This window comes from Monomorium pharaonis, chromosome 1, assembly GCF_013373865.1.
Source record: "Monomorium pharaonis isolate MP-MQ-018 chromosome 1, ASM1337386v2, whole genome shotgun sequence".
NCBI classification, from domain to species: Eukaryota; Metazoa; Arthropoda; class Insecta; order Hymenoptera; family Formicidae; genus Monomorium; species Monomorium pharaonis.
The window spans coordinates 13,629,939-13,652,191 of record NC_050467.1 but is presented as its reverse complement, the minus strand read 5'-3'; the positions used below and the strand labels follow the sequence as shown (position 1 = coordinate 13,652,191).

Below are 22,253 nucleotides of genomic sequence, written 5' to 3'. Positions count from 1 at the left end.
CACTTTTTTCAAATCTTTTTTTTATTCTAGCAAATTTTGCTCGTTTATGTAACAAAATTACATAGTTAATATAGGAAAAAATACTTCAATGGCAGAATAGAAATTATTTTGTGCTTATAACTAGATAATTTGCTAATTCAGCAAAACCATTTTTCAACTAATAAATTTAGTATTCTTAGCAAATTGTTTTGCTGTCCATATAATAACTAATGAAATTTGCTAAGACAGCATAAAATTTGCTGTGACAGCAAATTATTTTATAACGTATAAATACCTTTATTCAACTATGCTATTTATTTAAAAAAAATTTTTCAAAAAAATTTTTTTTTCGAAAAAAAAAAGTATAGTTAAATAGAGGTATTTATGTTGAAAAACTTTTGTATAAAATATATTTTGATATTTTGTTTAGTTTACCAAATACATCAAGAAAAGGCAAAAACAGTTTAGAAGAGTGGTTTCAACTTTTTGAACCATTTATAAGCTCAGACAAAAATTTTCTAAATTTATATATTTATCCCTTCTACATTTATGCCAAGTTTCATTAAAATCAGAATTTTCGGGTTTGTGAAGTTCCCTTGTTAGTATTATTTTGTTTCTATTATCTGTTTATTTTTGTTGTATTGTTTTATTGCTTTCATTTTTATTACTTGTCCTTCAAATACATAGTGTTTCAACATATTTTAGTCTACAAATATTAAATTTAAAACTTGTGGAGCTTAACACAAGTTCAACGGCATATATGAATTGTTCACAAAATTACAACTGTCGCAATTCATATATTGCCGTTGAATTCGTGTTAAGCTCCACAAGTTTTAAATTTAATGGGCAATATCATGAACAGGTCTTTAAAAGTCCTATGGGGCTCCCGTTATCACTAATTCTGGTAATGGATGACTTGGAAATGAGTTGTTTAAAAAATTTCGAAGAGTTTCTCCCATTAAAATAGATAAGATGCCACTAGTCTCAAAATTGAAAAATAACTTTAAAAATGTATTAGTGATGCTAAAAAAAATTTTTGTGATATTGATTAGCCTCCCTTTATTCTTCCCCCTTCTCACATTTCCCAAAAACTAGTTTTTTTAAAATTTTTTTTTTCTAAAAAAATTTTAAATTTGAAAATTTTGAACAAAATTTGTTTGCATAGGGTATGACTAATAGTTTTTCCCTGAATTTTGGTTATATCCTGGAGTTACCAACTTTAACCTAAAAAAAGTTTTTAAATTCTAAAACGCTGTAACTTCTAAACGCAGTTCGTTGCAAGCATGAATTTACATGCAAAATGCGTGTCTCAAAAATGCTCATTTCTCATATTTTTTTCAGATTTTTGAAAGTGCCAGTCAAATTTAAACTTGCAAAAAACCACTTTTTGGTACTTTTTCGCCATTTCAACACTATGAGAATTTTTTAAATTTTATTATTTGTACAAAAAATTACGTATTTTAATATACTACGTTTTTCTTAAATTTGTTGAGATTTTTTAGAATTGTTTAACCTAATCTAAAAATGAAAAAAAGTATTTTTAACCATTTTTTTCATATTTTTGACCTTGAAAATATTTTCTTTTTTTACTATTTGCACTGAAAATTGTATGTTTTAATTTATTGCGTTTTCTCAAATTTTTTGGAATTATTTTTCTAACCTAAAAATTCAAAAAATGTATTTTTTGAATTTTTTTGACATTTTTTTGACATAGAATATAAAAATAATCTAAAAAGGACAAAATATTAAAATATTAGATTTAAAAAGTCTTTTTAGGATAAAAAATTGAAAAAATGTAAACAATATTTTTTTGCATTTTTGAGTTAGATTAACCATCTCAAAAAATCTAAAAATATTGAAAAAAGGGCAATATATTAGAATATACAATTTTTAGTGCAAATAATAATGAAAGCAGCATTTTCAAAATTAGATGTCAAAAAAATTACAAAAAATACATTTTTTGGATTTTTAAGTTAGGAAAATAATTCCAAAAAATTTGAAAAAATTTGAGAAAACGCAATAAATTAAAACATACAATTTTAAGTGCAAATAGTAGAAAAAGAAAATATTTTCAAGGTCAAAAATATGAAAAAATAATTAAAAATATTCTTTCCATTTTTAGATTAGAATACACAATTCCAAAAAATTTTAAAAATTTAAGAAAAACGTAGTATATTGAAATAATTTTCATAATTTTCTGTACAAATAATAAAATTAAAAGAATTCTCATAATGTTAAAATAGCGAAAAAGTACCAAAAAAGTGGTTTTTTGCAAGTTTGAACTTAACTCACCATTTTTAAAAATCTAAAAAATTAAAAAAAAAATGATAAATGAGCATTTCTAAGACACGCATTTTGCATGTAGATTCGTGCCTACAACGAACTGCATTTAGAAGTTACAGCGTTTTAAAATTTAAAAACATTTTTTTAAGTTAGAGTTGGTGATCCCAGAATATAACCAAAATTCACGGAAAAACTATTAGCCCACACAGAAATTGGCATCCAGTGGATATCCAATGGACGTCCATTAAATCTCCATAGATCCATGGGACGTCTATGTCCATGGTGGAAGTCAGATGGACGTCCATTAAAGGTCTAGTAAACTTCCTTAGCTCCATTGGAGGTTTACCTCCATGGCGGAAGTTAGATAGACGTCCATTAGGAATCCAGTAAACTTCCATGACTCCATTGAAGGTTTACCTCCATGGCGGAAGTTAGATAGACGTCCATTAAAGATCCAGTAAACGTTCATGGCTCCATTGGAGGTTTACCTCCATGGTGGAAGTTAGATAGACATCCATTAGGGATCTATTAAACATCCATAGCTCCATTGGATGTTTTCTTCCATGGTGGAAGTTAGATGGACGTCTATTAGGGATCCACTAAACTTCCATAGCTCTATGGAACATTATTTCCATGATGGAAGTTAGACAGACGTCCATTAAAGATCCATTAAACTTCCATAGCTCTATGGAACATTTACTTCCATGGTGGAAGTTAGATAGACATCCATTAGGTATCCATTAAACTTCCATAGCTGTATGGAACATTTATTTTCATGGTAGAAGTTACCCAGACAACACGCTTGTCAGAATGAAAACTTTAAGAGAACTTTTTTAAGAAAACATTTAAATATCGTGGAAATAATGTCCAAATGGTAACATTTATTAGAGACGTTTACTAAGAGAGGTCTTTGAGATATCTCATGGAAGAGTCATTTAAGTTTCTTGAAAATGTTATCCTTATGATATCACAGCTAAATGATATCAGCTTAATGTCTCATAAAAGATATCACAATGCTGTCCGATTTTTGAGCCGTCCATGCGTGTTGTAGTTAACTCAGAAATCAGACAACACTATAACATCCTGAATGAGAGATCGATTTGATATTAAAAAAAATTATCATAAAGATAATGTTTTCAAAAATAACGATTTGTCTACAATTACTGCGCACAAAAAAAATGCACAAAATCTAAATTTATCATGCACTGAACAAAAACAGAATAATAAATGTACTGTTCAATTTTTCTTAGAATATATGATCTATATAGTTAAAACCATCTAATTAACCATTTGAACCCTTCAAAGTATTAATGCTAAATAGATCGCAATTTCCATCAAATTATTAAGGTTATGGAAAAAGATAAATTTAACAATGAAATTAATAAGTAAATAAATTAATGCTATTTATTTTTAATGTTTTGCAAAATTTAATTGCTTTTATAAAAAATAATATAATGGCGTCAGTTTATAACATATAGGTATATGTAGGCAATAACAAGTACCCACCCAGAGAACATTATGACGTCTTAAAGACGTCTAAAAGACGTCTTATATTTCTATAAGACGTCTTATAAAACTATCAGAAAGACGTCTTTTAGACGACTTTAAGACGTCTTATGACCCGATTTAAGACGTTTTTAAGACGTCTAAAAGACGTCTAATTTTTTTTATTTATGACGTTTTTGAGACGTCTTATATAAAAATTATTTTAGACATCCCTGGCAAAAAAATTTCTACAAAATTCTAAAAAACTACAAAAATTTACAAAAGTATTCCAATTCTGGCATTTTTTTGTAGTTTTTTACAGAAAAATGCTAAATTTGAAACACACTTTTGTAAATTTTTGTAGTTTTTTAGAATTTTGTAGAAAATTTTTCCACCAAGGATTCCAAAAGCTAGGTTTATTATTTTTTATTTTTTATTATTTTAAACAAAATACTTTATATTTATATTTCATTATTTTTATTTTATTATTAAGATAAGTTTTTTTATAAATAAAAAATTTTATATTATATATTTGAATTTTATTTCATGTTTTCGTGATTGGAAATTACAGAATTTTACAGAGATACTGGATTCAGTCACATATTTTACAGCAACTTAAGCGCAACACTATTATCGTCCGGTTTATTAATTGTCAAAAACTGTTGTCAGAAATGTTGTCAAAAAGGTTAATTATTTCCAATAACAGCCTACACACGCGATACGTACGAGAGTTAAAAAGTTGTGTTGTATTAACGTATCCACACTCGGCTGCGTTACACAGCAAACCGGGACAAAACGTCCCAACACACACGCGATACGTGCAAGAGTTCAAAAATTGATACGGGATAAGCACGTCGATCGACTTGATCGCATCACACGGCAGATTTGGTTATGTGCGTCATTCGACGTCTTAAAAACGTCTTTCTCAGACGTCGTAAAGACGTCTAAATGGCGTCTCAAAGAATATGTCTTAAAAAGACGTATTTTAGACGTCTTAAGAGAGACGTCTAAAATAAGACGATTTTAAGACGTCATAAAGACGTCTTTTAATAAAGTCTCAAAGACGTCTCTTTTAAGACGTCTTAAAGATGTCTTTTAGACATGCATGTTGTCTGGGCATATCGATGAGTCAAATTGGCATAGCAGATAGAGTACAAGGTTTGTAATCCTAAGGTCCCGGGTTCAAAACCTACCAGAAGCAAATAAGAATAAAATAAAATAATATAATTTAAATTTAATTAATTAATAAAAATTTGTCCTAAATTTAGTATGTACTGTTGATAAAAATAATTAAAAAAAAAATAAATTTTTTTAAAATTTTTATTTTGTCAATCATCTATCTCTATGAAACCTCTATTAATGATCCACGAAACATCCGTCAGTCATCCATCGAGGCTCCGTGAAGCCTCTATTAATGATCTACATAACGTCTAATAGACCTCTTTTAAGACCTCTAATAGAGATCTAATGGACGTCCACAATGCGGAACTGTGGATTTCTAATGGCTCTGTATTGGACGTCTACTGGAAGTTTAAACTTCTATGGCAGACGTCCATTAGACGTCTACTGGAGGTTTTATTTCTATGTGGGAGTTATACCCCATGCAAAAAAATTTTGTTCAGAATTTAATTTAAAGTTTTTGAGAAAAAAAATTTTAAAAAACTGATTTTTGGGAAGTGTGAAAAGGGGGAAGAATAAAGGGAGGCTAATCAATATCACAAAAAAATTTTTTTAGCATCACTAATACATTTTAAATACATTATTTTCCAATTTCGAGACTAGTGGCATTTCATCTATCTTAATGGAAGGAACCCATTAACATTTCATTCTTTTACAGATACATTGACGATATTATCACTATTTTGCCAGGAAATGAAATTAATAATGTATTGTCTACTTTTAATAGCTACCATCCATGTCTTAAGTTTACACACAAAACAGAAGAAAAGGACTGTATTGATTTTTTAGATACTTTGGATTGATTTTTTAGATACTATTAGAAGAAACAACAAACTAGTAATGGATTCGTATCGCAAACCTACATTTTCAGGCCAATATATAAATTTCCATTCCCACTCGTTACGTTACAAGACAAACACTATAATAAATCTAGTTGACAGGGCGGTTTTATTACCCAGCTAGCCAGGCCTGTTAAAATCACATATCGTGAAAGCTTTACGGCAAGGATTGTTTCAATTTTGACAACAACTTTATGACAAGTAATTGTCTGTTGCTTTGTCTTCTAAAAGTTTCAAGTAAATTTACAGCAAAAATTTTCATCACACGATGCTGCAAATAACAGAGAAAGACTTGTACATAAATATTACGTAGAGAAATTACAAGGTTTGCTGCGACACGATAAAATGCAAAATTTAAGCAAATAACAGAGCAAATCTTGCCACACGACATGACAATAAATTTGTGGCAGGAACAGGAAATCTTGTTAAGCACAGAATAACGGCAAATTAGTAGCAAGAACAAAATAAAACTTGCCGAGCACACTTTTGCAACAAAATTGCGACAAGGTGTGTCCGTAAACAGCTTAGTTTTTGCTGTCAAGGCTATTTGCATAAAATATGCGTCATACTATTTACGACAAGTCTTGCCAGCAAAAGCTAAGCTTAATGCGGACATACTTTGTCGTAATTTAGCTGCAAAGGTTTGCACGGATTTGCGGCAAACTTCGCGCAAAGTTTTTGCGTCACTTTGATAGCTGGGAATTTACTAATAAGAAGAAACTCATAACGTTTCGGCTAAACACTTTCTGGCCCTTTTAAAATAAAAAAGACCAGAAAGTGCCTGGCCGAAACGTTGCGAGTTTCTTCTTATTAATAAATTATTGTCAGATTAGATATTATCAAGAATTCTATTATTATTTCTTTACTGCTGGCAACTCTACAAGTTTCTTTGGAAGAAATTAATAATATGACAACTGGAAACATAAATTTTGCTGTTAAAAAATGTATATCTTTGTCGTATATTAAAGGCATTAGTGATGCTATCAGTCAATACTTTAACAAATTGTTTAACACTGTGTTTGCCAAAAAAACTTAATAGTATCATTAAAAATGGTAAAGGTAGAACGGATTGTGTAAAGAGAACTGAGATGGTGGTATATGGCATAAAATGTATCATATACGTTTCCTACATTGAGCAAACAAAACATCATCTAAAATCGCGTTTAAAAGAACATAAGAATGATATAAAGAAACATGAAAATGGTGATTCAATTGTCAACAAACACCGGTTGATAGGGAATCATGAGTTTGATTGACGATCACCTCGTATCTTACATTGTGTAAAGAATAAAAGAAAAAAGGAGATTGCGGTAATGTTTTTTTTTATAAAAAAGAATCCAAATACCATTAATCTAATGAAAGACACTAAAAATTTAAATGTTATTTATAATATTTTTATTTTAAGGTTATTTATAATAACCAAGTAATAAAGGCCTTAATGTTTACTTTTGTCATTTGTATTGTTTTTGGGACAAAAATATATTTAGTCTTTTTGTGACTCTTGCACATACCCGTTGAAAAATTGAATTGTATCTGTGACGTCTCCATTTAAATCAATCTGACTAGGATATAATTTATTTGTTTTTGACTGACAATGAGACATGTAAGTCCATACAAATTCATTGTATATTATATTCATCCTATACGTGCATATTCTTTTATATTCCAGTGTTTATGAATTCACTGTCTTGAACTTGTCAACGGTTGTTGTCACGCGATTAATACATTTATAATTCACACTTAAAAAGAATCCCATGGTTGAAAAATTGTGAGCTGAAACTTTACTAAAGAATTGCCAGTTTGTCGACTTAAAAAATTGTTTATTCCTAGTTTTCTTATGTAATTTAGGTTTAGTATTAAGGGGATCCTGGAATGCCTTTGAAATTTAATTAAGGTCGATAATGTAGAGTCATTCGTGCACATCATTAATGAGATTTCTGTACGTAGATAGCCAAATGTCTTAATGTTGCAGTCATGTTGCCAATAATCGTTGTAGCAACTAATTTAGACGAACTCGGAAGGTGAGACAGTATTATGTCTGCTAGGTTGCTCGTATGAATTCTATTTTCAACAGCAAATTGATAGCAACATGTCAGCACCTATTTGTTATCAATCATTTGTTGTTGCCATATTGCTGTTATATCGCAAACAATATAATCACTATTGTTTCCTTTTTAATAATATTTTCAACCGATTGCATATATAAGTAATCATGTTACTGAATTTTCATAATATGTTTTATTTCGATGTCAACAAATGTATAGCAAATTTATCACAACACATGCAATGCATTAGTTTACTCAAAATGCTAATCACGCTTGGTTATCTAGGGGTCTATTACGGTTCTTAGGTGAGTTCACTCACTTTTCACATTTCCAGCACTGTCTCCACTGATTGGTGTATACTTTTAGAACTAACGATATACACCAATCACTGTAGCTCACTTTTCACATTTTCACAGTGAGTGATTTCACCTAAGAACTGTAATAGACCCCCTGGGTAGAGTCATTCGTGCACATCATTAATGAGATTTCATATTATTTTATAGATTTAGAAATTCTTTTCCAACATTAAAGTATACATATTAATATCAATCTATGAATTGGATTTTATATTGAAAACAAAAAAAATTTTTTTCATATTGCTCTATTCATCGACGTTTTACGCGTATATAACCTAAATTTTTTTCATCGTTTTTTTATTTTTTAATTTGCGGAATGCTATTTTTTCTAGACTTCTAATCTTACTTCTAATTGCATAATATTGTCCCTGAAAATTTTTTCTAAGGCGCAAAAGGACCATTTTATACATAGAAATTGTAGATTTTTCGTATAAAGCAAATATTGTCATCAAGTGACTAATAAATAACTTTTTTTTTTAATTTATCACAACAAATCGTATATCGCCCCCTTCATTTTTGTGCGTACTTTAATCGTATAAAAGGGTTTTGCATTTTGTTATTCCAATTTGAAAATCCAAATTAGTAAAAAAATATCGGTAACTCTGTCACTCCAGGATCCCCTTAACCCTAGAATGACCGAGGTAATTTTGTTGTCCAACGCGAATTTGATTTTAGCTCCTAATTTAGAGAATGAAAGGATCAACTCGGGACCACTGACCATAAATCAATTTAAAATCTTAAGAATCGAGAGAGACACTAGCTGGCGTCGAAACGTTATTAACTTCTAGTGGAATGCTTTTAGACAGAAAACAAAAAACTGAAATAATTCAATATAGCATAAATTTAAACAAAACCTTTTGGATTATCTTCTAATTGATTAGAATCAAAGTTTACCTCTTAAAAATGTACGCTTTTTAAAAATTGTGGACAAATTTTTAAAGTCTTTTTACATAATTTTACATAAATATTTCCATATCCCGAGAAGTTATTAAAATTCAGCACTGAAAATATGTATTTTATGTTTTTGGAATCGCTAAAAACAAATTTAATATTATTTTTTCAAAATTTAAAATGGCGGACGCAGAATAGCGGTTGCAAGCATGATAATCATGTTTTCTTAGAATTAAATTGTAAAATATTTTTCGTAATCGTATAAAGTAATTATAATATACTAAATGTGTCAAATTCAACCTAAGTAATATATAACAAAATCCAAGATAATACTTTTGATTTAAATTCAACCTAAGTGATATTTTCTTTGAAGAAATCACAAATTTAAGATAAAACTTTTGATCAATCTCAACTTAAGTTGTATATACTTTTGAATGGTTAAACCTAAGTAATATATATAAGTGTGTCAAATTCAACCTAAGTAATATATATTAAGTGTGTCAAATTTAACCTCACGCACACAAATTAACTTCTATAAAAAAATAGTGATATCTAAATATTTTGCGTTAATTATAAGAACAAATATTTTTATAGGAACTAAAACATTATTACTATTCTTTAGCCAGTTTTTATAATACAAAACAATTTTTTAGATTTAACACTATAAAATGAAAGTATTGTTTTTTTCTCTACAAAAGTAATGATGAATATAAAAAATGCGCCAACTATAAAGTAGATGTTTATACGAACTAGAACATCTACTTTATTATTCTTTGGCTAACATTTATAGTTTGATTTTTCATTAAGCGTAATAATAACTTTTACAAATACTTATTTATACAAATATTACAAATAAATATTTTACTACAAAAACTAGGTGCCGTTAAACCAAATAATTTAATAACTCTTTCTTTTTCTTTTATGCGTGCATCTGAGTGTGTGTGCGCGTGTGTGTTTAGTATATAACTTCGTTTATAAGAAAGCGTTTATAAAAAATTTTAATATCTTAATCTCCTATGCGTGCGTACGTTCTCTCTCTCTCTCTCTCTCTCTCTCTCTCTCTCTCTCTCTCCCCTGTCTCCCTCTCTCCCTCTCCCCCTCTCTCTCCCCCTCCCCCCTCTCTCTCTCTCTCTTGTGAATTGTTGCATTAGATTCATCTTTAGTTTGAGGCGAGATGAACATATCACACCATTTAGACGTCGACTTGTGTGGCTTTCCGTCGAAAATAGGAGGCTGTTCTTCCTTGGTTGCCTAATCTACCGCATTCTCAATCATCAGTCCCCCTCATATCTCAGTGAACTCTTCATTCCTCTTGATCCTTCATTAAGAAGATCTAATCGCACAATGACATCATCACATATTTTTCATATTCCTAATCATAGAACTACTTCATATCGTAATTCCTTTCATTTATCGGCGATTTATTTCTGTCATTCTCTTCCAGACAACATTGTTTCCGCTCCCTCACTTGCATCTTTCAAGACTCTCCTGCGATCATTTCTTCTAGTATCGGAGTTAGCATGATCTCTGCTTCACCATCGAAGCACGCCTGTTCACGCCTGTTCACCGTGATTTTTATTTTCATTTTTATTTTTTATTTTATTTTTATTTTTACTTATATTTCTAAACTTATTTGTACTTAATTTTACTTCTTTTCTTATACTTTTTGCTTACTCTTAATTCTTAGTCTTGCTTTGACTCGTCCTTCTTTGCGTTATATAGTTTTAGTTTTAGTTTACATTAGTTTTAGTTAGGTTAGATTAGATTAAGTTAACCTACCTTGTATTCTTATGTTGCGTTTATTATTCTGCGTTTTACCTAACTTTTGTTCTTGATATTTTTTCTTTACTCCATGTAACTTATTCTTTGCCCTTTAGCTTATGCTTGGGCATAATAAATATCTCTCTCTCTCTCTCTCTCTCTCTCTCTCTCTCTCTCTCTCTCTCTCTCTCTCTCTCTCTCTCACGTGCGTGTATAATATTATACGTATATAACGCCATTACGATTTCAATTGCAAAAAATTGTAATTTTATATCATTATTATTTTAGTATATAAGTTTAATTGTAAAAAAGCGATTTTGTATTAAAGCAAATTATTCGGTTTAACAGCGCCAAGTTTTTGTAGTAAAATATTCATTTGTATTAAAATATTTATTTGTAATATTTGTACAAATAAGTATTTGTAAAAGTTATTATTACGCTTAATAAAAAATCAAACTATAAAGCTAGCCAAAGAATAATAAAGTAGATGTTCTAGTTCATATAAACATTTACTTTATAGTTGGCACATTTTCTATATATATATATATAGAATACTCTATATCTCTGCTATATATATCATTACTTTCTATATATATATATACATATATATATATGTATACATATGTATATATATATATATATGTATACATATGTATATATATATATGTATATATATAAATAAATACATACAAAAAAAATTACTATTTTTTAGCCAATTTTTATAATACAAAACAATTTTTTAGATTTAACATTATAAAATAAAAGTATTGCGTTTTTTTCTCTACAAAAGTAATGATATATATATATATATATATATATATATATATATATAAACGCAATACTTTTATTTTATAATGTTAAATCTAAAAAATTGTTTTGTATTATAAAAATTGGCTAAAAAATGGTAATTTTTTTTGTATTTATTTACTGCGTCCCCTCAGGGTTTGCAGACTCAACTTATATCATACATCTCATTTAACAAAACATCATTCAATAACCCCCTACGCGCCCTGGTCATTTTGTGACCCTTTTCCTCCCCTTCTCGACCCCTCTAATCCCCAGAAAGCCCTTTCCCTCCTCTCCCAAATTTTCCCCTCTCCTCTTTCTTTCCTTCTTTCCCGTTCTTCTCTTTCTCCTTCCGTTCTTCTTCCACTTCCTTCATCGTCTTTTCTTATCTTTCCCTCATTCCACCTTTCTCTTGCTCTCGTCCTTCCGTCGCTTTCTTCTCTCCTTCCTTCCTTCCACCTTCCGTCCTTCGTCACCTGCTTACATATAAAATCACACAATCAGGCATATTTCATACATAGTCTAACCATGTCATCTCCCCTCTACTCTCCCTATCATCTCATGTCCATTCTTTCCACTCTCTTGCTCTCTATCCTCCTTAATTCCGCCACCGGCTCTCTCCCCGATCCCCTCTCCTTCCATTTCGTTATCCACCGCTATCTCTCTCTCCTCTTCTGATCATCATCCATCTTCGCCATCCTCCGTGCCGTCCTCTGTCCTTCCGTCACCTGTCTTTACCGTTCCGCTCCTCGCTTGTCCCCCCTGTTACCCCCTTCCGTGCTTGGTGTGCTCACTGGCCCTCTTTCTCTTCCACTCTACCTTGTGCCTCTCTTCTCTCTCCATCTCCCTTCTGTTGCCTTTCTTACTCCTCTTCTCTTCTCCTAACAGCTCCTCCCTCCTTCTTCTTCTCTCCTTCCACCTCCCATCTCCTCCAAAATTTCCACCAGCTCCTCCATTCCTCTTCTTATCTCCCTTAACTCCTTGATTATCTCTTCCATCCTTCGTATTTCTTTTTCTCATTAACCACTCTTCTCTCTCTCTCTCTCTCTCTCTCTCTCTCTCTCTCTCTCTCTCTCTCTCACTTTCATTTCTCTCTGCTACGTCACACTTTCTTGGCGGACCACGTGTTTGAAAACGCAAGCGTTCCCAAATCCGCTACCACCGTTCACATCTCTTACTATCCACCTCTTATCTGTATCGCCCAATCTCCTACCTCCTTCTTTCCATTCCACCAATCTTTTCCATACATCATTCTCTCCACTAATCACGGCCTCTTACCTCGTACATCGATGGCTCGAATTATCGATCATCATGCCTTCTTGCCTCCTGCCACGCCATCTGTTGACTCCTCTGCACACTCTCTCCTCCTCCAGCGCCACTCTCCATCTCTCACGTCGTTTGTCCGCTCAGCTTCCGCATCCGTCCGCTCCTGCGCACTGTCCCCATCTCCAAAAACCGCTATCTCATCCACTGGTCACCTGCTTCGATATTCAAACACCTCTTCTGTCTCTCTCCACCATCTACCCTGCACTTCCCTTCAATGTCCGAGCAATTATTCCACCTCCTTGTCCTCCTCCACTCACTCTCACTTCTTCTTTCACATCTTTTTCACTTTTCTATTACAAACTAACAAGAGCACTCCTCCTGACCATTCATCAACGTCCGCCATTACCCCCCTTAAAGAATAGTAATAATGTTTTAGTTTCTATAAAAATATTTGTTCTTATAACTGGCGCAAAATATTTAGATATCACTATTTTTGTAGAAAAGTAATTTGTATGTGTGAGTATAAACTTAAAAAATTTCAAGAATATATAATACTTAGGTAAATTTGACACACTTAATATATATTACTTAGGTTGAATTTGACACACTTAGTATATATTATTTAGGTTGAACCATCCAAAAGTATATACCACTTAGGTTAAGATTGATCAAAAGTTTTATTTTGGATTTGTGATTTTCTCTTTAAAAGAAAATATTACTTAGGTCGAATTTAAATCGAAAGTATTATCTTGGATTTTGTTATACATTACTTAATGTATAACTCCTTTAAGGAAAAAAATTATTGGATGATTCAACCTAAGTAATATATACTAAATGTGTCAAATTGGATGGTTCAACCTAAGTAATGTATAACAAAATCCAAGATAATACTTTCGATTTAACCACACACGCCTTTTTTACCTTTTTTAAAAAGGTAATTTTGTTTGGATATCACGCATTTTGTATTTTTTTATAAGCTATTTAGGTTTATAGACCACTTAAAGGGTTACATTCTAAAACCTTCTCTTTGAGAAAAATTTTACTAAGAAGCTAAAGTTTATGTAATGGATATAATACTATAAACTTTTTAATAAAATTTTCCTTTAAAACATGTTTTGGAATCCGGCTTAAGTTGAATTTGATCAAAATGATTATCTTGAATTTGTGTCTTTCCTTAAAGAAGCCCACACACTTAGAGTCCATTTTATCTTTTTTTTTTAAAGGATAATTATGTTTGGTCACTAAAACGTTATTTGATGTAACATAGACCAAGTCATATTTTATTCTAAGGAAAAAATCACAAATCCAAGATAAAACTTAATCAAATTTAATTTAAATGATATATACCTTTAAATAGAAAAAATCATTTATTTATGTATCAAATAAATCCAAGATAATACTTTTTATAAAATTTAAACTAATTCAACCTAAGTAATATATGTGTGAGCTTTTTTAAGTAAAAAGTCACTTTTGATTCAATCTAAATACATACATATCACATTTATCTATAAATCTATGTATCAAATAAAACCAAGATAAAATATTTTTCATCAAATTTAATCTATGATGTAACATAAGATTCATTAAAGCGAATATTTTAATCATTGATTAATGAATTGCATTATGCACAAATACAACTTTATTATGTAAAAAGAACATTTACACATAATACAAATAATCAATCAATGAATTAAGAAACTCGCTTCAAAATTTCTCAATTTTTAAAATAATATTTATAAAAATTTATATTTATAATGAATTAAGAATATATACTTTGCTAAATCCACAAATATAAGATTAAACATTTACACATAACACAAAAATCAATCAATAAATTAAGAAACTCGCTTCGAAATTTCTCATTAAATTTAAAATTTAAATTATATTATTACATTGCTGAACATCTCAGATAGCACAAAATATTTATAAAATATTTATAAAATATTTATAAGGAAAAATATTTATGATAAATATTTTGTATATATTTTTATGTCCAAGTTTGTCAGGTATAAAAAAAATTGTAATAAAAATATTTATGAAAATATTTAAAATAAATATTTATACCATTATTATCAAATATAAAAAATATTTTAAGTTCATATACCATAAATATTTTTCAGTATTACATTTTAAAAATATTTTATATATTGTTGATAATAATTTTTGTATCATTTCTAAATTATTTATGAAAATAATTATACAATCTTTAAAAAATATTTTTTTTAAATAAAATTGTAAAATCTTTATAAATATTTATGATAATATTTTGTGCTATCTGAGATATTTATAAAAATTAATATTTATATTAAATAAAGAATATATACTTTACTAAATGTATATTATTTATTATCAACTTTTTCTAAGAATAATATATAAATATCTTTTACCTCTAGACCATTGCTTTTTTGTAACTTATAACCCATTACACATGATGCAAACGCCGTAGTGACGATGCAAATGACTGCGTTTTGTTTTATTACGCACATGATTATTAACGTTAAATATTATGCGTGAAACGAAACGTTACCCAAGAAGCATGCGAATATGACCGCTGCTCATGCCATCATGCCACTATATTTCGTCGGTATGACAGGTTCCTAAATAACCTGGGGCGCGTTCATAGCACACAAGCGCCTTTTGTATCAAAAGTGTAAAAATGACATTTTCTGATCTGAGAGGTTGATATTGACAATAACGATGTTTCTTACATGAAAATTTTGACATTTGGATTTTGCGTCGTGATATCTCTTCTCATAGAGTACGTGGAGAAAAAAATAAAAATAGTTTTCTTATATAAATCGACCCCAAGCTTTCGATTGAGCTTAGTTAGAACTCGATCTGTTTAGTCGTTTCTGAGATCTGATAATCTCGGGTGCTAGCAAGTCGCGTACTCCCGTAAAGAGCACGGTCGGACTCGCGCTGCGCGTTCACTTGATGCGAGCCACTACCGTGTCTCTTAATTTAAATAAATATAACAACAAACACATACTGTATAATTCTTTATACACATTTATAAACATTTATAAGATCGGAAAAGTAACTATTGGAACCTTCACTTTAAGTCAAAAAAACATTTTAGGCGTAACAAATTTTTTTATTTGTTTGTAACAAAATTTGTTATACAAGTTATTAAACAAATGATAAAAATCGATTTTTTAAGAAAAACCAATAGCTCCATTTGATTGTACGGCAAAAATTAGATGGAAATAATGCATTACGTTGCCAAAAATGTCTTATTTTGCTATAGTAATGTTATAAACAATTATCTGTTTGTACCCATTATTGCCCATGGCTAGATCAGCGCAACATTTATAAACATTTATAGGATCGGAAAAGTAACTATTGGAACTTTACTTTGAGTCAAAAGAACATTCTAAGCATAAAAAACTTTGTTTATAACAAAATTTGTTTAAACAATTTGTTTAAACAAATTACAAAAATCAACTTAAATTACAAAAAAACTAATAGCATTTGATTATACGGCAAAAATTACATAAAAATCATGTATTACGTTGCCAAAAATTGATTTTCATGTAATATTTATAAAATTTTTGTGTTTATTTAAATGTGTTATGATTAAGAAAAAAAATCTAATTAAGCTATATTTTACAAAAGTAGACCTCTATTAACAATTTCTATGCCTTTAAATTGCAAAAAAACTTTATTTTATTAATTATAGATGTTTAAAATAACGCTTATTTTGTCTTTGTACTGAGTGAAAAAAATTGTTTATCCATTATTAATGTATATAACCAACTAATTTTTATTTTTATTGAAATATTATAGTGCCATCATAAAGTACACATTCTAAACTTTAGAAAACATACCTATAAAAGTATTTTATGATTTATCTTAGTCTTGAATATTCCAAGTTAAAGAACTTATGAAACACGATTTTTTTTTAATTACGAACTTTTAAAATCTTGTATTTTGTAAAATAAATTTTTGTATTTTTTTTTAACCTACAGAGTTCATAAAGTATCATATCAAAAATAACATCTTATAGTTTTAAAGTAATTTGAATAAATTTATAAAAATGGCAAGCAAAATACTGGATCAAGTCGAGACTTTCATATAATAAAACGTTATGTTTCGATTCATAATATTTAAAATGTTATTTTTGCATTAAAATTACATTAAACTTCTAGTTTGAAGTATGTTTTATTAAAATCAATTTTTTAAAATATTTTTTTTTGTTAGATGGATACTAGGGACGTATTTGTGCCGAGGGCACGGGTTCGCGCGGACGCTCCGCACTTGCCGTTACTCTAGGACCTCTAGGTCACTAACAAAATGGCAAGGTTCTAAAAAAATTCTAGCTCTTTTAATGATGGTTTCGGAAAAAAACTTTATGAACATTTTTTATGTGAAATTTCCTGTTCTTTTGATTTAATTGCGGCATTAATTTAAAAAAATGTTTAATTAAAAAGTTATTTGCCAAAAACAATTTTGCAATTTGTTAAATAAAAAAAAAAGAGCTCACTATTTAAAGAGGTAAATAATTTTTTTAATATTTCGGATATATTTGATCGGATAATATTGAAGAAGAGATTCCTGTTGAGTTTACTCTGTATTGAATTTTTCCGCAGTCAAAGTCTAAAGGTACTCCACTATTCCGAGCAGTACGAATATAAAGTAAAAATGGGGTACATTTATACCCCAACCTAACCTAACCTAACCTAACCTAACCCTAACCTAACGTTTGTGTATGTATTCGTTTAGATACCGGAGAAAATTTTGTAGTAAAAATTATTCTGTATAATAGTACCCATGGACTATAAGAAGAAATTCTAGAGAATTATACCATAAATGCATAAATAGTGAAAAAACTATAATTTAATACAAACATAGTAAAAATTTTTATGGTCCGCGCTTGCTACCCAGTGAACACATTTTATAGCAGCAATATAACATGAAAGTTACATGTAATTTAACATTGTTATTCTTGTGATATGTAGATGCTATGTGACATGGAAATAACCTGTTACGTAATATTTGTTATACGCAAGTGATCTAGCTGTTATACATCGTTTTGGCGTTACAGTCATTCAACAAAAATTGTATAATCGTAACATAACACGTTCGTATCAATGTTATTACGGAACGATGCGTCGTAGTTGACTCAGAAATCAAACATTATAACATCCTGAATGACAGATCTATTTAATAATAAAAAAAATTATTATAAAGATAATGTTTTCAAAAATAACGGTTTGTCTACAATTACTGCGCACAAAAAATGCACAAAATCTAAATTCATCATATGCTGAACAAAAACATAATAATAAATGTATACTATTCAATTTTTCTTAGAATTATAATCTATATAGTTAACCATCTAATTAATCATTTGAACGCTTCAAAGATTAGTGCTAAATAGATCGCAATTTCCATCCAATTATTAAGGTTATGGAAAAAGATAAATTTAACAATGAAATTAATAAGTAAATAAATTAATGCTATTTATTTTTAATATGTTTTGCAAAATTTAATTGCTTTTATAAAAAATAATATAGTCGCGTCAGTTTACATATAGGTATATGTAGACAATAACAAGTACCCATATCGATGAGTCAAATTGGCGTAGCAGGTAGAGTACAAGGTTCGTAATCCTAAGGTCCCGGGTTCAAACCTAGCAGCGGCAAGTAAGAATAAAATAAAAGATTACATAATTTAAATTTAATTAATTAATAAAAATTTATTCTAAATGTAGTATGTGCTGTTGATAAAAATAATTTTTTAAAAATAAAATTTTTATTTTATTTTTCTTTGTAACTGTTGTGTAACGGTTAAATAACATGTAATTATAACATGTTATATTGTTGAGTCGGAAATTGTAACTTACATGTAAGTTACGTGTAATTTCAGAGTAACGTAACCTGTTATATTCGGTTACATTGCTGTTACACTGCTGCTATATTACTGTGTTCACTGGGTATTTACAATGGTAATTTTTACAATAAAATTTTCTCCTACAAAACACTGTTTTTGTATCTCTTCAAAGGGTAAATCGCGATTATTTACGGCGACTCCGCGTCTTTATCGCCTGATCTAAGATACCGCAAGATTTCTGAGTCAATGCCGACGTCGCGAAATCTGTCAGCCGGTGCCGACACCACTATTACAATTATTTTTATAAAAAATCGCCGCTTAAACCCTACACATTTACATTTCATTCAAACGGGCACTCGCTGTAGAAATTTCTACACAGCAGAAATTTATATGTTGTATCAATCTTAAGATTGATACAACGTTCCTGTGTGTGAACACAACAGAATAACAGAGTGGCAAGCGTCGCTTGAAGACAAAAATACTTTAATTTTATTTTAATAATATATTCTGTATAAAAAAAAACATTTTTTACAATTTTATAGCAAAATAAAAGATTGATTGTTTTTATTCATTTTTTTATTTTTCACAGAGATTGTACGTCGCCAGTAAATAAATTAAATCTTAATGTTGATTAAATCGACTTGACTGGCCAATTTTATTGTTTAAAATCGTAACGACGTTTTGACTCTTATTTTGAGTCCTTTTCAAGTTTAAAATTAGTTCGGATCTCACAACATTATTAATTGGTAAATCTTGGATTACGACTATTTGGATAAATGTTGTAATCAGATGCATATATTATAAGAGTATCGAATCACAAATAATCCACTAAAGTAAAAGTTTTTTAAAAGCAAATGTTTTGATTCTCGACGTTTGACGCTCCCAAAGCGTCGCAGTCAACTGAAGTCAGTGTTCATTTGTTCTTTCGTTTTGTTAAAACAAATGCCGTAACAAATACACGCGCTGCTTCAGTAACATTTTGGTCGCATAATGGTACGGATCACGCTTTTCTGCAGTAAATAAGTAATTTTTATGTCTTAAATATAAAATAAACTTATTTTTTTACTTTAGTGGATTATTTGTAATTCAATACTCTTATGATATATGCATCTGATTTCAATATTTATCCAAATAGTCGTAAGCTAAGATTTACCAATTAATAATGTTGTAAGATCCGAACTAATTTTAAACTTGAAAAGGATTCAAAATAAGAGTCGAAACGTCGTTACAATTTTAAACAATAAACTTAGCCAGTAAGGTCGATTTAATCAGCATTAAGTTCTTATTTTTCAACACATCTTTTTTTCCAACTTTTATCTGTAACGATAGAGGCGCATTTAGCACCCGTGGCCACTGCGCTTCATGCCGAGAAGTGGCTTTCCATTGTACTTATTTTATCAGCCCAAAATGTGCATAATTAAGTGCAATTTTGTCAGAAACTAAGGCCGATTTACCCAAAGTCAAAACATGGTTTTGCTTTTCACCTTCCTTTTCGAATGCACTATAGCTCATTCAAAAGTAGAGTTAGCAGATGTTGGCTTTTTTTGTGAATATCAATACTTTGATAACCATTCAATATTTTTAATATATGTTTATAGTATCTTAAAGCACAAAATAAGCAAAATATTCTGATATTTGTTTTTTTGTTTATGCATTTTTTTAATTAGTGGTGCTAGTATCACATAAACCTGGCACCCCCACTTTTGTTCTTAATTTCCTGCAAATGGGTAGAAGAAAAAAAATTTGAGATTAAAACAAAAAAATTAACAGACAATTAGCAGAAAATTATGGTGTATATCTAAACTTTTTTTTGGTGGTGGGAGTGCTAGGTTTACTAAAATAAAAACCTTTCAGTCAAAGTTTGTAGAATATTAAGAAGAAAACATAATGAAAATATAGACTTGACCTTGAATGACATAAACATCTCAATCTCAATTTTTAATCTTTAATTTGATACAGACTTTAAAATTGTCTTAAAAATCTTCATATATTATAAAAATATATATCACATATTATATATATTATAAAAAGAAATGAGATATCTGACACTATAAAATGAGTAAAATCACAACAAAGTTACTTTTTTTAAAAAAAGATACAAAGGACGGAATTCATAGACCGATCTTAAGTTCAAAAATTGTCTTAAGTCTAGCTTCGAGCCGACTTAAGACTTATTTAACCAATAAAATAACAGCATTGACGTCTCAAGATCGTGCTTAAGATGGGTCTCAAATAAGATTCGACTATATACCGGTCAAAAAAGTGCTAAATATATACGCGCAAAAATACCCCCAAAAATGTATTCTTGTACAAAACAACTTAGATTTCTCAGATAGCACAGATGATCCTTTTAAGTTAAAAAAAATTCACCTTTTTTAATTCTTTAAGAATTTACGTAATCTGTTCGAAATGAGTTCAAGAAGAGTACCATATTTAAATTGGTTATGAATTCACGTAATTTAGCCAAAATAAGTTAAAAAGAATTCAATATTCAAATTCCTTATGAATTCACATGATTGGTTCGAAATTAGTTCAAAAAGAATACCACATACAAATTTATTATGAATTTATATAATTTAGTCAATATTAAAATTCTTATAAAGAGCCGTAACATTATAGAAAGGTATAACAAATATAAGTGTCTTCATTTTTTTTGACAAAGCAAAAAAATTTTATAACACATTTTTTATATTTTATTAAAAAAAACATAAAAATATATATCTCTTTGTTATTTGTCAAAAATACTATTATTATCTAAATAAATAGTGTATAAATATTTTATACTATTATATATATATTATTTGTCGTAAATTTGATATATAATTAAATAAATATTTTTTTTATTATAATGAACATATAATAACGCGTTTAATAAAAAATTTGTAAAAAGAATTGTAAAAAAGTACATTATTTTTATATAAAATTAGGAAATGTTAATTCAATAATATACTGCAATAAAAGATTGAAAAATTTTATACATAATTTATACATGAATAGTAACAATAAGAGAATTTCTCACTTATAATAATAATAATATACCAAATTCTCTATTTTTGTAGCAGTATATTTTTAAATTAACATTTCTTATATTTCAAAAAATCTTTTATTATCCTTTTTTTTACACCAAAAAGCTATTTCTTTTTGCACTATAAAAGAAATCATAATAAATTCAAAAAAGTATTTCGATAAAGTTCCATTAGAATACTATTAAAAAATAATTTTAAATTGAATGCAAATTCTTATAGAACATAAAATGAACTTTATATACCTTACAAAAAGGATTCAGGATTGGTGACATACAAAAGAACTTTTTTTGAACTCTTAAGAATCCTTTTGATGCAGAAATGAGTTAGAAAAAGACTTCATTTTAAAATTTAGGTGTTCAAAAAAAATTCTTTTCGAATTCGTTGTGCTATCTGGGTTGACACTACAAAATGAGAGTATTAAATTTTTTCTCTATAAAAATAATGATATGAAGAAAATACAGCAACTATAAAAATGAACATTTATATGAAATAGAACATCTTTTTTATTATTATTCTTTGGCTGAT

The 22,253-nt window shown here is 29.0% G+C and overlaps 1 protein-coding gene and 1 long non-coding RNA gene across 4 annotated transcripts in view; both read right to left on the bottom strand.

The window, feature by feature from the left end:
- Positions 1–22,253, bottom strand: part of LOC105834039 (aspartate aminotransferase, cytoplasmic) — a 43,444-nt gene that overhangs the window by 20,366 nt on the left and 825 nt on the right. The gene's annotated exons all lie outside the window — the stretch shown is intronic.
- Positions 11,903–13,365, bottom strand: LOC118648914. The gene is made up of 2 exons (XR_004965505.1): positions 12,883–13,365; positions 11,903–12,083 (listed from the first exon to the last, which is right to left on the bottom strand). It is a non-coding gene; the product is annotated as an uncharacterized LOC118648914 (long non-coding RNA).